Here is a 12904-nt window from a genome sequence, read left to right as displayed (position 1 = left end):
TCATTGAGTACATGGATGACCAGAGAACAAAGCACACCTTGTGATCCAAGCCATGAAGGTTCTTTACCAGCTGTAATGTAAGTTGGGCAGGGTTATCAAGAGCTGTGAGTGTGAAGGGAGAGTTGAGGATAAGGCTGCAGCGCTGGCTCACATAGGCACAAGAAGCTGTTCCTGCAGATGAGAGAGTCTGACAGTCAGAATCCAAATTCTGTGATGGTATAGACCTGAAGGATATTTCCCAGATGAAGGTAAAAGGAGGGGAATCATGATTTAAGTTGGATACCAGAGCCAATATATCGTGCAGAATCCGACAGGGGCCTGAACAATGTTGATTTGGTGAGAAATCCAGGAGAATCATGAAAGCTGAACAAGGTCAATCTCAATATTAGGAACAACAAGCCGCATTTTCGAAGAGCTGTGGAAGTCAAGATCAGTATCTTGCCAACCATTACATCTAACCCCTGTCCCTAAACCTAACCCTTACCTTAATCCGAACTGAACCCTAACCCTAACTCCTAAACCTAAGGGTAATCTTAACCGGAACCCGAACCTTAACCCTAAACCTGAACTTAACCTTAACTGAACCCTAACCCCTAATCTGAATCCTAACCCCTCATCCAAACCCAAAACCTAACCCTAACTGAAACCTAACCACTAACCCGAACCCTAACCCATAACTGTAACCCTAACCCTAAACATAACACCTAGCATAGCCCTAACCCCTAACTTTAACCTCTAACCCTAACCATAAGCTTAATCCTAACCCAAGCCCTGATCATATTGTAGGTCAATCTCAATGTTATGAGCAATAGGCAGTATTTTCCAACAATCATGGATGTCAAAACCAGTTTGGTACTGACCCTAAACCTAAAAAATCTTTAACCCTAACCGTAACCCTAACCATGACCTTAAACCTAATGCTAACCCTAACCCTCATCCTATTGCATTGGCGAGGTGTCTATTAAGGGGAATTATTGTTTGTTATCTCCCTCATTAGCTGCACATTTTACCTCATTAATATGGAACCTCCTACCCAACTACCTGCTGAATCTTTGGGTGCTGGTATGGGTAAGATGGAATGAGGGAAGTTGTTGCAGGCAAAAATGAGAGTGGTAGAGCATGAGGCTTGGTGGGAGCTGGATGAACATGCAGAGGTAGGGTCTGAGGTAGTAAAGAGAAGATGGTGGCACCTACCCTGGAGGTTCCAAAAAGGTCATTGACCTTCCCGCAGTGCCAGGCAATCCTCTACATGGCTGAGACGGTACTGATTCATGGGATAGCTGCAAGTTCGGCTGCCAATATTGACTCCCCCTCTGGTAGTTCGGGGCCTTCCTCAGCACGTTCCCACACAGATGGACCTCCAAGAGTTATACATGTCAAGATCAGTTTCTGGCTGACCCTACCCTTAACCCAAACTGGACCCTCACCCCAACCCTGACACCAAACTCCACTACCCTGTCATGTTTGGGGGAAACCAAGTTCAAGACTGCTGAAGTTTCAAGCACAATGGATAGTGTAGATCTACACAAGTGGTTGATAGAACCCCTACAGCGTGGAAGCAGGCCATTCAGCCCATTGAGTCCACAGCGGCCTTACAAAGAACAATTTCACCCTGATCCACCCCCATTCCTGTAGCCCTGCATTTCCCATGGCTATCCATCGAGCCTGTACATTTCCTGGACACTATGGGCAATTTAGCATGGCCAATCCACCTAACCTGCACATCTTTGGACTGTGGGAGGAAACCGGAGCACCCAGTTGAAACCTACACAGATGTGGGGAGAACGTCACTCAATGCTGGGATCAAACCTGGGCCCCTGGTGCTTTGAGGCAGCTGTGCTGACCACTCAGCCACAGTGCTGCCATTTTACAGTCACGGTGTTATGAAGTTTTACAGTATGGAAACAGATCTTTTGGTCCAACTCATCCATGCTGACCAGAAATCCCAAATTAATTTAGTCCTATTGTCTGCATTACATTGTTGCAGACACAAAGAGACAACATCACTGTGATGTGTCTGCTGTGTCAGGAGAAAATCTTCAATTCTGAGCAAAGGCCTATCAGTCAGCAGTGCAACAACTTTAAGCAGCTGACAAAAGAAAACTATCCAGCAAAAAAGAAATTCTTATGTCCAGAGAGGAATACATTAATACTCAACAGCTAGAGACCGTCAGAGAAACCCTTTAGCAAGCTACAGAAGCACTCGTGAGATTCTGTCTCAGCCAAAGCTTACCCAATCAGCTTATTAAGGTCACAGGACACAAAATGTCTGAATGAAGGTTAAAGTTGAACATTGTTACACAAGAATTGGTGCATTCTAACCTCCTCAGTGCAACTATTGAACTGGAAGTTAGCAATCAAGCAACAGAGCCAAAGCTTGGAGGCTAAAAGCAAGACAGCAACGGAAGGTTTACAAAAATCTACTCAGACAAAGTGTTCTCGGCTGAGTGACACAACAAGAAATGTATTGATGGAGGAGAATGTCTCCTTGTTCAGAACGTTCACAGTATTTCAGAAACAAGAGTGAGAAGCTTCTAGCTCATACTGGTTCAGGTCTCACTGCTCTCCATGGCTTCAAGAAATCAATTCCTGCAGCCTCCAGCTCAGCAATCCAACCCTCGGCCTATACAGGCGCTGCTTTCTTATTGTCCCACTCCAGCTTTCTTGGATGCACCAGCGGCTCTGGCCTAACATTTAGTCTGCTGTTCTCAGCCCTCCAGCTCTTCACCCTGACAAACGCACCACTGTGAACTTGCCATTGACATTACTCCTATGCCACCTCCACCACAAAAGGGCTTGTATTGGGGTTTAGAGTTTAGGGCAAAGAATACCCCATCCCCCACTATCCCAGAGATCCCAAGACTCACCATGGCAACCGTGGGGCCTTTCAAGACAGATGGACACCAACACCCCCTCCTTACACTGAGGATAACCAGTGACTTAAGATTCCTGATACTGTAAAGGCTGCAGCTTGAACAATCCCCAGTTTAGGCAGGAACAGGAGGAGGCCACTCAGCCCTTTGAGTCAGTTCTGTATTTCAATGAAATCTCAGCTGACCTCTCTCTCACCTGAAACAAACCCAGCTCTGAAGAAGAAAGAGACTAGACTCGAAACAGTAACTTTATTTCTCTCACCAGACTCTGAGTTTTTTCAGCATTCCTTTTTTTTCGATCTCCTGCATCCATGTTATTTTGCTTTTCCTCCATCTTGCCTGTATGTTTTAAACTTTAACAAGGCCTTCAACACGCCTCTGCAAGCTGTCATTTTTTAAAAAAAACAAAGTGGGATTGCCTGTCAGTCCTTTCACAGTGAAAACAAGACACGGAGCAATGCTTACAAATCTTTTTCTATTTTCCAGGTTTCACTCATCTGATTACCACATGCCTACAGTTTTATTTGTGCTTGATGAGCGTAGGAGAATCTACCCTTTATGTCAACAACATTTCAACCCAAAAAGGAGAGCAGCGCTAGATTTCAATCGTATTTATTTCAGATATTCCCTGAACGAATTAATCCAACCACTCTGTCAGTCACTGGTGTGACACTGCTTAAAATACCAGAACCAAGATGGCAGCAGAGTAGGGCACCTGAGCTGTACCTCATCTGCTCCAACAACTTTTCTCTTCTTTCTTTTCTGGTTTTTTACTCTATCTCACTGACCTCTCGAGCTTGGATAGCATCAGGGGATGGACCTTCAGCAAGTCCTGAGTGGAGGACAATAGGCCAGATGCAGGGAGCCATGGGTGTTGTGGTGGCAGAGGCTGGGGCCCAGCATGAGTCCAGATGATGGAGTGGTCATCGGTGATTGGTGGCAAGTGGCAGAGGTGAACAGTAATTGGTGGCTGGTGGCAGAGGTGACAGGTGATTGGTGACCTGTGGCAGAGGTGATCAGCGATTGGTGGCCTTTGACAGAGGGGAGCAGCGATTCATGGCCAGTAGCAGACGGGAGCGGCGATTGGTGGCTTGAGGCAGAGGTGAGCAGTGATTGGTGGCTGGTGGCAGATGGGAGTGGCAATTGGTGGCTGGTGGCAGAAGTGAGCAGTCATTGGTGGCTGGTGGCAGAGGTGAGTGGTGATTGGTGGTCAGTAGGAGTGGTGGTTAGCTTGTTGCTATTGAAAGGATACAAATGGAGGGGATCAAGTTATGAGGAACAAGTCGGTAAACTGTGCATGTTTTCATTGGAAATGGAAAAGCGAGTAGAGTTATCAGGGACAGGAGTCTAATGTTATCAGAGGGTGCAGTCCCATTTTGTAGGGACCAGTAAAATTAAAGGGCATTTTCATGGCTCCACCACATCATCCCAGTTTCAAAAGCAGAGGAGAGTGTGTCCCACCCTTCCCATTGACACGAATGTAAGACAGGGAACTTAAAAGGTTATCAGGGATCCAATTGGAGCTTGAAGTTTTGTAGACCTAAGGGAGCAGAGGTAAAAACTACTCTGATTGCAGTTGAGGTGAATAAAACAGAGATATGAAGTGTTTTTGTCAAAAGAAAAGATAACTTTTTTCTCTTCCCATAATGTCACTGAACCAGTAATTATCTGATGTAACAGCTACTCAAATTATTTTGCTGCAAAGGGATATAATTTTTCCTCCACAGAGTTCAATGGAAGTGAAAGTGTTATTGGATGTAGTAAGCAAAGAGTATATCCCAGTTCTATTGCACAAAGTGCAACTGGAGTACCAGTTGTTATCCAGACTAGTGATAGTGGGATAAATAATAAATTACTTGTGGATGGAGTGGATTTACTCCTGGGTAAGGATTTGGATGGACAGAATTTTATAGTTTCATCCATAATCACAGAAAGTCCAAGGGAGGTTAAAGAGACTGAATTGACACAGGAACAAATTCCAGGTATGTTTCCACTGTGTATGGTGATCAGGGCAATGGTTAAACAAAGCTGAAAATGTGTTGCTGGTTAAAGCACAGCAGGTTAGGCAGCATCCAAGGAATAGGAAATTCGACGTTTCGGGCATAAGCCCTTCATCAGGAATTATAAGCCCTTCATCAGGGCTTATGCCCAAAACGTCGAATTTCCTATTCCTTGGATGCTGCCTAACCTGCTGTGCTTTAACCAGTAACACATTTTCAGCTGTGATCTCCAGCATCTGCAGACCTCATTTTTTACCCAATGGTTAAACAAAGTCCATCAGCTGACATCAAAGTAATACCACAGGCAGATGCTAGAGTAGCCAAAATCTTCCTCAATGGTAGTATGATTAAAAGGAACATTTGGCATATCTTCATATCTAAATAAGTTATCATAGGCAGCTCATACTGAAGCTGAGGCTAAAGGAATTCCACAGCGCTGGTGTGTTAGGATTTGAATTAGAATGAGAAGTTAGAGACATCCTCACAGACCTGAGAATGGATGGTTATTGATCAGATCGTGGTATCGCTCTGATATCGTAATGAGAATTTGCGTTTAATGCATGAAATTCCTCTGGCAGAACATGTCAGAAATTCAAGCATTGCTAAATCAGCATTTGACCTGGCCAAGACTTCATTGGGATGTCAAGCAATGCTGTAAAATGTACCACACGGGTCAGGTATTCGGGAAACCTCAATATGCAATCAAATTAACATCATTAATATCTATATGGGGAGGTGATATCCTCGTGGTACTATCACTGGATTATTAATCTAGACATGCAGGTAATGTTCTGGGGACCTTGGTCCAAATACCACATTCAATAAAAATCTGGAATTAAGAGCCTTCTGGTGACCAGGAGTCTGTTGTTAATTATTAGAGGAAAACCTATCTGGTTCAGTAAAGTCCTTGTGGAAAGGAAATTGCCTTTCTTACCTGGTCTAGCCTATATGTGACTCCAGACACACAGCAATGTGTTTGACAATTAATTACTGTCTGGCCAATGAGAGGTGGGCAGTAAATGCTGGCCGAGCCAGTGATGCCCTCATCCTGTGAATAACTTTTTTTAAAAAGCAGTATTTGAAGAACTATTCAATAGAGGGTGAGAGTCAATTCAAAAGAAAACTGTAATTGTGATCTCAAAATCACCATTTTATGTGAAAGTAGGGAGCGAAACATGAAAAGGGAAAGTGAGGACTGCAGATGCTGGAGATCAGAGTCAAAGAGTGTAGCGCTGGGAAAGCACAGCTGGTCAGGCAGCATCCGTGGAGCAGGAGAGTCGATATTTCAAACATAAGCTCTTCATCAGGAATATTGAAGAGCTTATGAATAATGAAGAGCTGATGAAGAGCCTAAGCTTGAAACGTTGATTCTCCTGCTTCTCAGATGCTGCCTGACCGGCTGTGCTTTTCCAGCACCACACTTTTTGACTCTGATCTCCAGCATCTGCAGTCCTCACGTTCTCCTAGTTGATTGTAACCTCACTGTGAAGCCTCGTCCAAAGATGCTCACCTTGAAGAAGTTCTCCTCCTCCCTCTCCAAGGATCTCAGTGAGTTTCTCTCTCTCACTGCATCCCTCCCCCCTACCCCAGGTCATCACATTCCACATGAAGAGGTTATGCTCTAAACATCAACTCTCCTGCTCCTCGGATGCTGCTTGACTGGCTGTGCTTTTCCAGCGCCACACGTTTTGACAGAGAAACAGGAAACCCCCAGTGGAAAAATGTGGAATATATATAAAAGGTGGACAATAAAAATCCGTTCAGTCCAAAGACTGTGAAACAGTTGTGCAGTGCCGAGAAAATACTTTCTTCTACCCTGAGTTCATCAGTCAGGTAAATTGGACCTTTTGGATAGTTTACCTAAATCTTTTCATCTTTGTGGTGACTCCTGGATTGGTGGGACTTGATCTGCAGTGTGCCTGACAGTCTGAAAGAAAGAGACTATTGTGAAATTCACTTTGTGCACTCACTTCAGATGCTGTTTGCACTGTTGCCAATTAGAATAGAGTCTCTACAGTGTGGAAATAGGCCCTTCAGCCCAACAAGTCCATACCAACCGTCCGAAGAGTAATCCACCCAGATACATTCCCACACATTTACTCCTGACTAACTCACCTAACCTAGGCATCTCTGAACACTATGGGCAATTTAGAATGGCCAATTCACCTAACCTGCAAATCCAAAGATGTGCAGGTTAGGTGAATTGGCCATGCTAAATTGCCCATAGTGTTAGGTGCAGAGGTAAATGTAAGGGAATGGATCCTGGTGGGTTGCTCTTTGCAGGTTCGGTGTGGACTTGTTGGGCTGAAGGGCCTGTTTCCACATTGTAGAGAATCTAATAATCTTTGGTCTGTGGGAGGAAACCAGAGCACCTGGAGAAAACCCACGCAGGGAGATAGTCACCCAAGGCTGGAATCGAACCCAGGTCCCTGGCGCTGTGCAGCAGCAGTGCTAACCACTGAGCCACTGTGCTGTCCTAATTTTGGTTGCACATAACCATGGGAGGATCCACTTTGGAAATAGAACCAATCTGACTGAAGTTTGGGATATAGACAGACTCTAACCTCACCTTTAATGCATTGTCTCAACTGAGATGTCACATTTTGTTATAAAACCTTAAGTTAACTTGATGATGTGACTTAAAAGCAGTTCTGGGATTTACATATGGAAGAAGCGAAACCAGCAAACCAATTCTAAAAGATGAAAGACTTAACAATCAAGGTTTGTTCAATGTATCATTTCAGCTGCATGAGACTGTAACCTTTCACTATAGATTCTGTGTCTTATGGTCCTGCTTCACAACCACCTGATGAAGGAGCAACGCTCCGAAAGCTAGTGCTTCCAATAAACCTGTTGGACAATAATCTGATGTTGTGTGATTTTTTTTAACTCAGGCAAAGAATTCTAGGATTTTGACCAGTGGAGAAACCTTTTAAGTAGTTAACCAATTTGCTTTAGAAGGTTACAATTACATTTGTTTCCAACATGCTTTCAGGCAGTGATTCCAGATTACATTCAGTCTGCTGCTCACAAATTTTAATAGAATTTCTTAGGTCCCTAGAGTAGATCCATTTGCTTATGTCATCACAGCTTGAGATGATGATCGTTGCTCTGTCTTCCTGTTACTGTATATTTTGGTGAATGCTACATTACCCTTTCCCCCTCAAGCCTACATGCTCCACCATGTCCCTCCAGGGATACTCAGACCTCTTGTTCTTGGTGGATAATAAAAATGCTTGTTGAGGTAAAAGTTTAACAAATTCGGTGACACCCACCCAGGGGGCTTTCACCATCCATCTCCTGGACTCTGGCACTGGTCCAGGTAAACACTGCAGATTCACACTGTGGCTTTGAGAAAGGTATATGCCAATGATTTGCACATTCTGTACACCTCCCGCCAACCATTGCAGCAAGACCAAACCCTTCCCAGAATCTGTCTCACGTGTTCTGCAAATGCAGACAGATTTTTCATTTGGTTACACTCATGCGTTCACACGACCCTAGTCCTCACTGGACCCCACCAAAACTGTTTGAGTTTCTGTCATATTCCGAACAAATCTATTCAGCATGTTATTCATAAGAATCCCCACAGTGTAAAAACAGACATTCAAGTCTATACCAACCCTACAAAGGGCATCCCACCACCCTTATCCCCTTAACACCACATTCACAATCCATTTAGACTGGACACCCTTGGACTTTACAGGTCAATTTCCCATGGCCGATCCATATAATGTGCATATCTTTGGACTGTGGGAGGAAACTGGATCACCCAGAGGAAACCCACACAGACACAGAGGGAATGTGCAAACTCCACGGAGACAGTCACCCGAGGTCGGAATTGAACTGAGTCCCTGGCACGGTGAGGCAGCAGTGCTAACCACTGAGCCACTGTGCTGCCCAGAAATTCCCCACAGAATTAAAAATTACCATCCACATATTGACAATCTGTCTCAGAGCAGAGTTTTACTTGGTTCCCCAGATTTCTAAAATAATGCATTGACATGGAGAATTGTATCAAAATGCTTTGCAGGGCTGTAATAAAACCAAAATGAACACTGAGTGATGTATCAAGTTCTGAGGAACCTCAGAAGTTCCGAAGAATGGTCACTGGACTGGAAACATTAACTCTGCTTTCTCTCCACAGATGTTGCCAGACCTATTGAGTTCCTCCAGCTAATTCCATTTCTGTATCAGATTTCCAGCATTGACAGTTCTTTGTTTTTTAAAAAATATTCTTAGGTCCAAGGTTTTATCAAAATCATTGGCAGCAAGAGTAGGAAAGATGAAAGTGTTCATGGGACTAGGAGTTCGACGATTCAGTGGGATTTGTGACAGAAGTTCTGGTTTTACTTGAATGTTGGATGTTTGCCATCATGGATGTTTCCAGGTCTTATACCCTATACCTGCTTTCATTGCTTAAATTCTTGAGGTAGGGACAATTGGGATGATTCTATGGCTTCAAGAGATGTATTTTGTCCTGGGTATTTTTGAAGGCAGATTTTAAGTCAAAGATTCCAAGCTGTCTGTTGAAAGTCTATAAAGTAACAGCTTGTGAGGCCTTGGTTTATTGTTAAATGTTGAAACAGAAGAGGCAGCCTGAAAGGGTGGGGTCAAGCTCCCACAGAACCACGATTTTTAGTTTTAGTTTTTCAGTAGCAGTTACTGGGGACTTGAAGCTGGATGGAAGCTGTAGTGTATCCCTCCTTACTATACTCTGTCTCTCTCGCAGAGTTTTCTTTTGATTGATTGGAGAATTACCTTTGAGACAATCTATTTTACTAAACTGGCCTTTGTCAAGGGTGTGTGGATGGGATATATTACTGTTTAGTAGTAAAGTAATCTATTATTTTGTTAAGTTTTTCAGTAGAGTTGATATTCCAAATTCTTCTTTCTTTTGTTGTATTTTAACAACAGTGTTTGAAAAAAGTCTTTTTTGCTTAATGTCGAATGGTTTGAAAAACTGAATTACATCTCAAATGCAGCACCTCGCAGTTTTGTTAAAAATAAGAAATCATCAGGGTCTTGGCTATCTTCTTATTGTATTTTGAGGGGGTTGGGTCTGGTTCATAAAACAATAGGGCCTGGATGGCTAGTGTTGTTAAAGTGTGGCGCTGGAAAAAACACAGCAGGCCAGGCAGCATCTGAGGTGATGAGGGGTTAAGCCTGAAACATCGACTCTCCTGCTTCTCAAATGCAACCTGACCTGCTGTGCTTCTTCCAACACCGCACTTTATCCACTCTGACTTCTCCAGCATCTGCAGTCCTCACTATCTCCTGGTGGCTGGAGGAAAGGCTAATACTGCAGATGATGGGGCAGAGAATGATAAGGCAGTGCCAGTTTTTTTTTCCCCAGCGTGCACTAAGTTCTGCTTCTGGGATAAATGATGGCAGTTTCACAGTTAGGACGAGCGAGAGATGGCGTGTTGGGGATTGGGAAATTGATGGTTTGCCACTCTTTGTTTTCTTCAAGTGATCTTTGAGCTGGCTTTTTAACTACCTTAAACTGCTCACACACAGACAACAATGCAATAACTTGTAAAATATGAGAATTACTATATAAAATATTGTTATGAATGTAATGCATTGGAAATCATTCCAGATGTTACTGTCTGATATCTTTTAAAATAAATTGCATTTTTCCCAAGGAACGTGACCAATTTCACTTGGGCTTATCTTAGGGCCATGGACGTTCATCAAAATGGTAGAATTGCTATTGCACAGACGGAGGCCATTCAGCCCATGGTATCTGCACTTCTGTCCCCAAATGAGCAATCTGCCTGGTGCCATTTGCCTACCTTCTCCCAAAGCCTTTTCATTATTCCTCTTCAGCTAATGGTCATGTTCCCCTTTGAATGCTCCAATCGAACCTGCCTCCACCATAGTCTCAGGCAGTGACTTCCAGATCTGAAACATTCCCTGTGTAAAGAACATTTATACATAATCAATTCTGCTTCCTCAGTTTTGGGTTATTTTTCAAAGGGAGACCAGTTTCATTGGTGCAGCAGACTTTGGGATTAAATAAAGCGATAATTTCCAGCTTGCTTACTCACTTTGCAGTGCATACAGAACACGTGGAGTAAAGGTTTCACCAAGCCAGCTGGAATCCGCTGTCATAAGTGATGGTGTGGGCAGACTCTATACTCGCGTTCAAACCAACAATTGGATAACCCCTTTGGATAGGGGGAGATTTGCAGAGCTATGGGGAGAGAATAGAAGCTGTGGGATTAATTGAATAGCTCTTTCAAAGAGGCACAAATTACTCAATAGTCTCCTGCGCCGTATGCTTTTATTTAATGAGTGGCATTCCTGATGAAGGGCTTATGCTCGAAACGTCGAATTCTCTATTCCTGAAATGCTGCCTGGCCTGCTGTGCTTTGACCAGCAACACATTTGCAGCTTCAATGTTTTCAGTCTGAATTATATCTTAGTTTTCTCTCTTATAACCAGAAGTACTTTTACACACAACTGAACATTTCTTTTTCCCATTAGCCAAACCATCCTTTTATTTTCTCCATCTATTGACCATCATCAGTAAATCACTCATGTTTTCTGGTTGATTATTTATGTGCAAAGACTTTCAAAGGCAATGCGGACCATCAAAAAAATCATAGAATCATACAGCACAGAAACAAAGTCTTCGCTTCAACTGTTTTGATTAAGACCATTTGCCCAAAACATCGATTCTCCTGCTGCTCGGATGCTGCCTGACCTGCTGTGCTTTTCCAGCACCACATTCTTGACTCCAATCTCGAGCATCTGCAATACTCACTTTCACCTCTTTGCTTCAACCAGTCCATGCCAACCAAAATTCCAAACTGAACTAGTCCAACCTGCCTGCGTTTGGCACGTACCAATCCAAACATTCCTTATCCAAATGTCTTTTAAATGTTGGAACTGAACCCACATCCATCGCTTCCTCTGGAAGTTCATTCCACATACAAACCACTCTGTGCTAAAAAAAAATTGCCTCTGATGTATTTTTTTAAATCTTTTTTCTCACCTTAAAAAAAGGTGAGGGGAAGGGGGAGGGAGCAAAATCAAAATGGAGTTGGAAGGAATAAGTACAATTTACATGTGATTATATGTTATGTGGTTCAGTTGTGTTATAAGAGAAAGTGAGGACTGCCGATGCTGGAGATCAAAGCTGAAAATGTGTTGCTGGAAAAGCGCAGCAGGTCAGGCAGCATCCAAGGAGCAGGAGAATTGACGTTTCGGGCATGAGCCCTTCTTCAGGAATCCTGAATAAGGGCTTATGCCCGAAACATCGATTCTCCTGCTCCTTGGATGCTGCCTGACCTGCTGCGCTTTTCCAGCAACACATTTTCAGTTGTGTTACAAACTTGCTTTGAAGGTTTACCTCACAATTAATGTTTTAACCAAAGTTTCAATTTGGAGTGACAATAAAGTACAGCACGGAAACAGACCCTTCGGCCTGACTCATCCATGCCGATCAGATGATCTAAACTGTACCAGTCCCATTTGCCTGTGTCAGACCGGTTTTTCCCTAACCTTTTCCTATCCATGCACCTGACCAAATGTCTTTTAAGTGTTTCTGTGGCAGTATTGGCTGGCACATAAACATGCACAGGATTTATTTTCTGGGGAAGTCTTAGCTTGAAGCCTTTTGTGATGACTAAACAGACGAAGTGGAAATTCTTTCTGACATGTGAAATTTGTACATTAATGTTAAATATTTCCAGTTTCTGCCACACCAAACCCCCTAAAGCTATTAACCCTTTCTTACTCATCTTCTGTCACATCCTTTGACTGCTGCACACAGAATTTATTCTAACCATTGTAGAACCGTGATGAAGATATGGAGCTTTGGATTATATCTCCTGGCAGCAGCCCAGGGGTCTACAAATGCAGATGGGTGGCACAGCAGTTAACATTACTGCCTCCTACCACCAAGGACTCGGGTTTGATTCCAGCCCTGGGCGACTGTCTAGGTGGAGTTTGCATGTTCTCTCCATGTCTGTGTGGATTTCCTCTAGATGCTCCGAATCTCCATAGCCCTTCACCCCATTA

The sequence above is a fragment of the Hemiscyllium ocellatum genome, chromosome 42, assembly GCF_020745735.1.
Source record: "Hemiscyllium ocellatum isolate sHemOce1 chromosome 42, sHemOce1.pat.X.cur, whole genome shotgun sequence".
Taxonomy (NCBI): Eukaryota; Metazoa; Chordata; class Chondrichthyes; order Orectolobiformes; family Hemiscylliidae; genus Hemiscyllium; species Hemiscyllium ocellatum.
The sequence above is the reverse complement of the archived record's forward strand: the minus strand, read 5'-3'. Positions refer to the sequence as shown.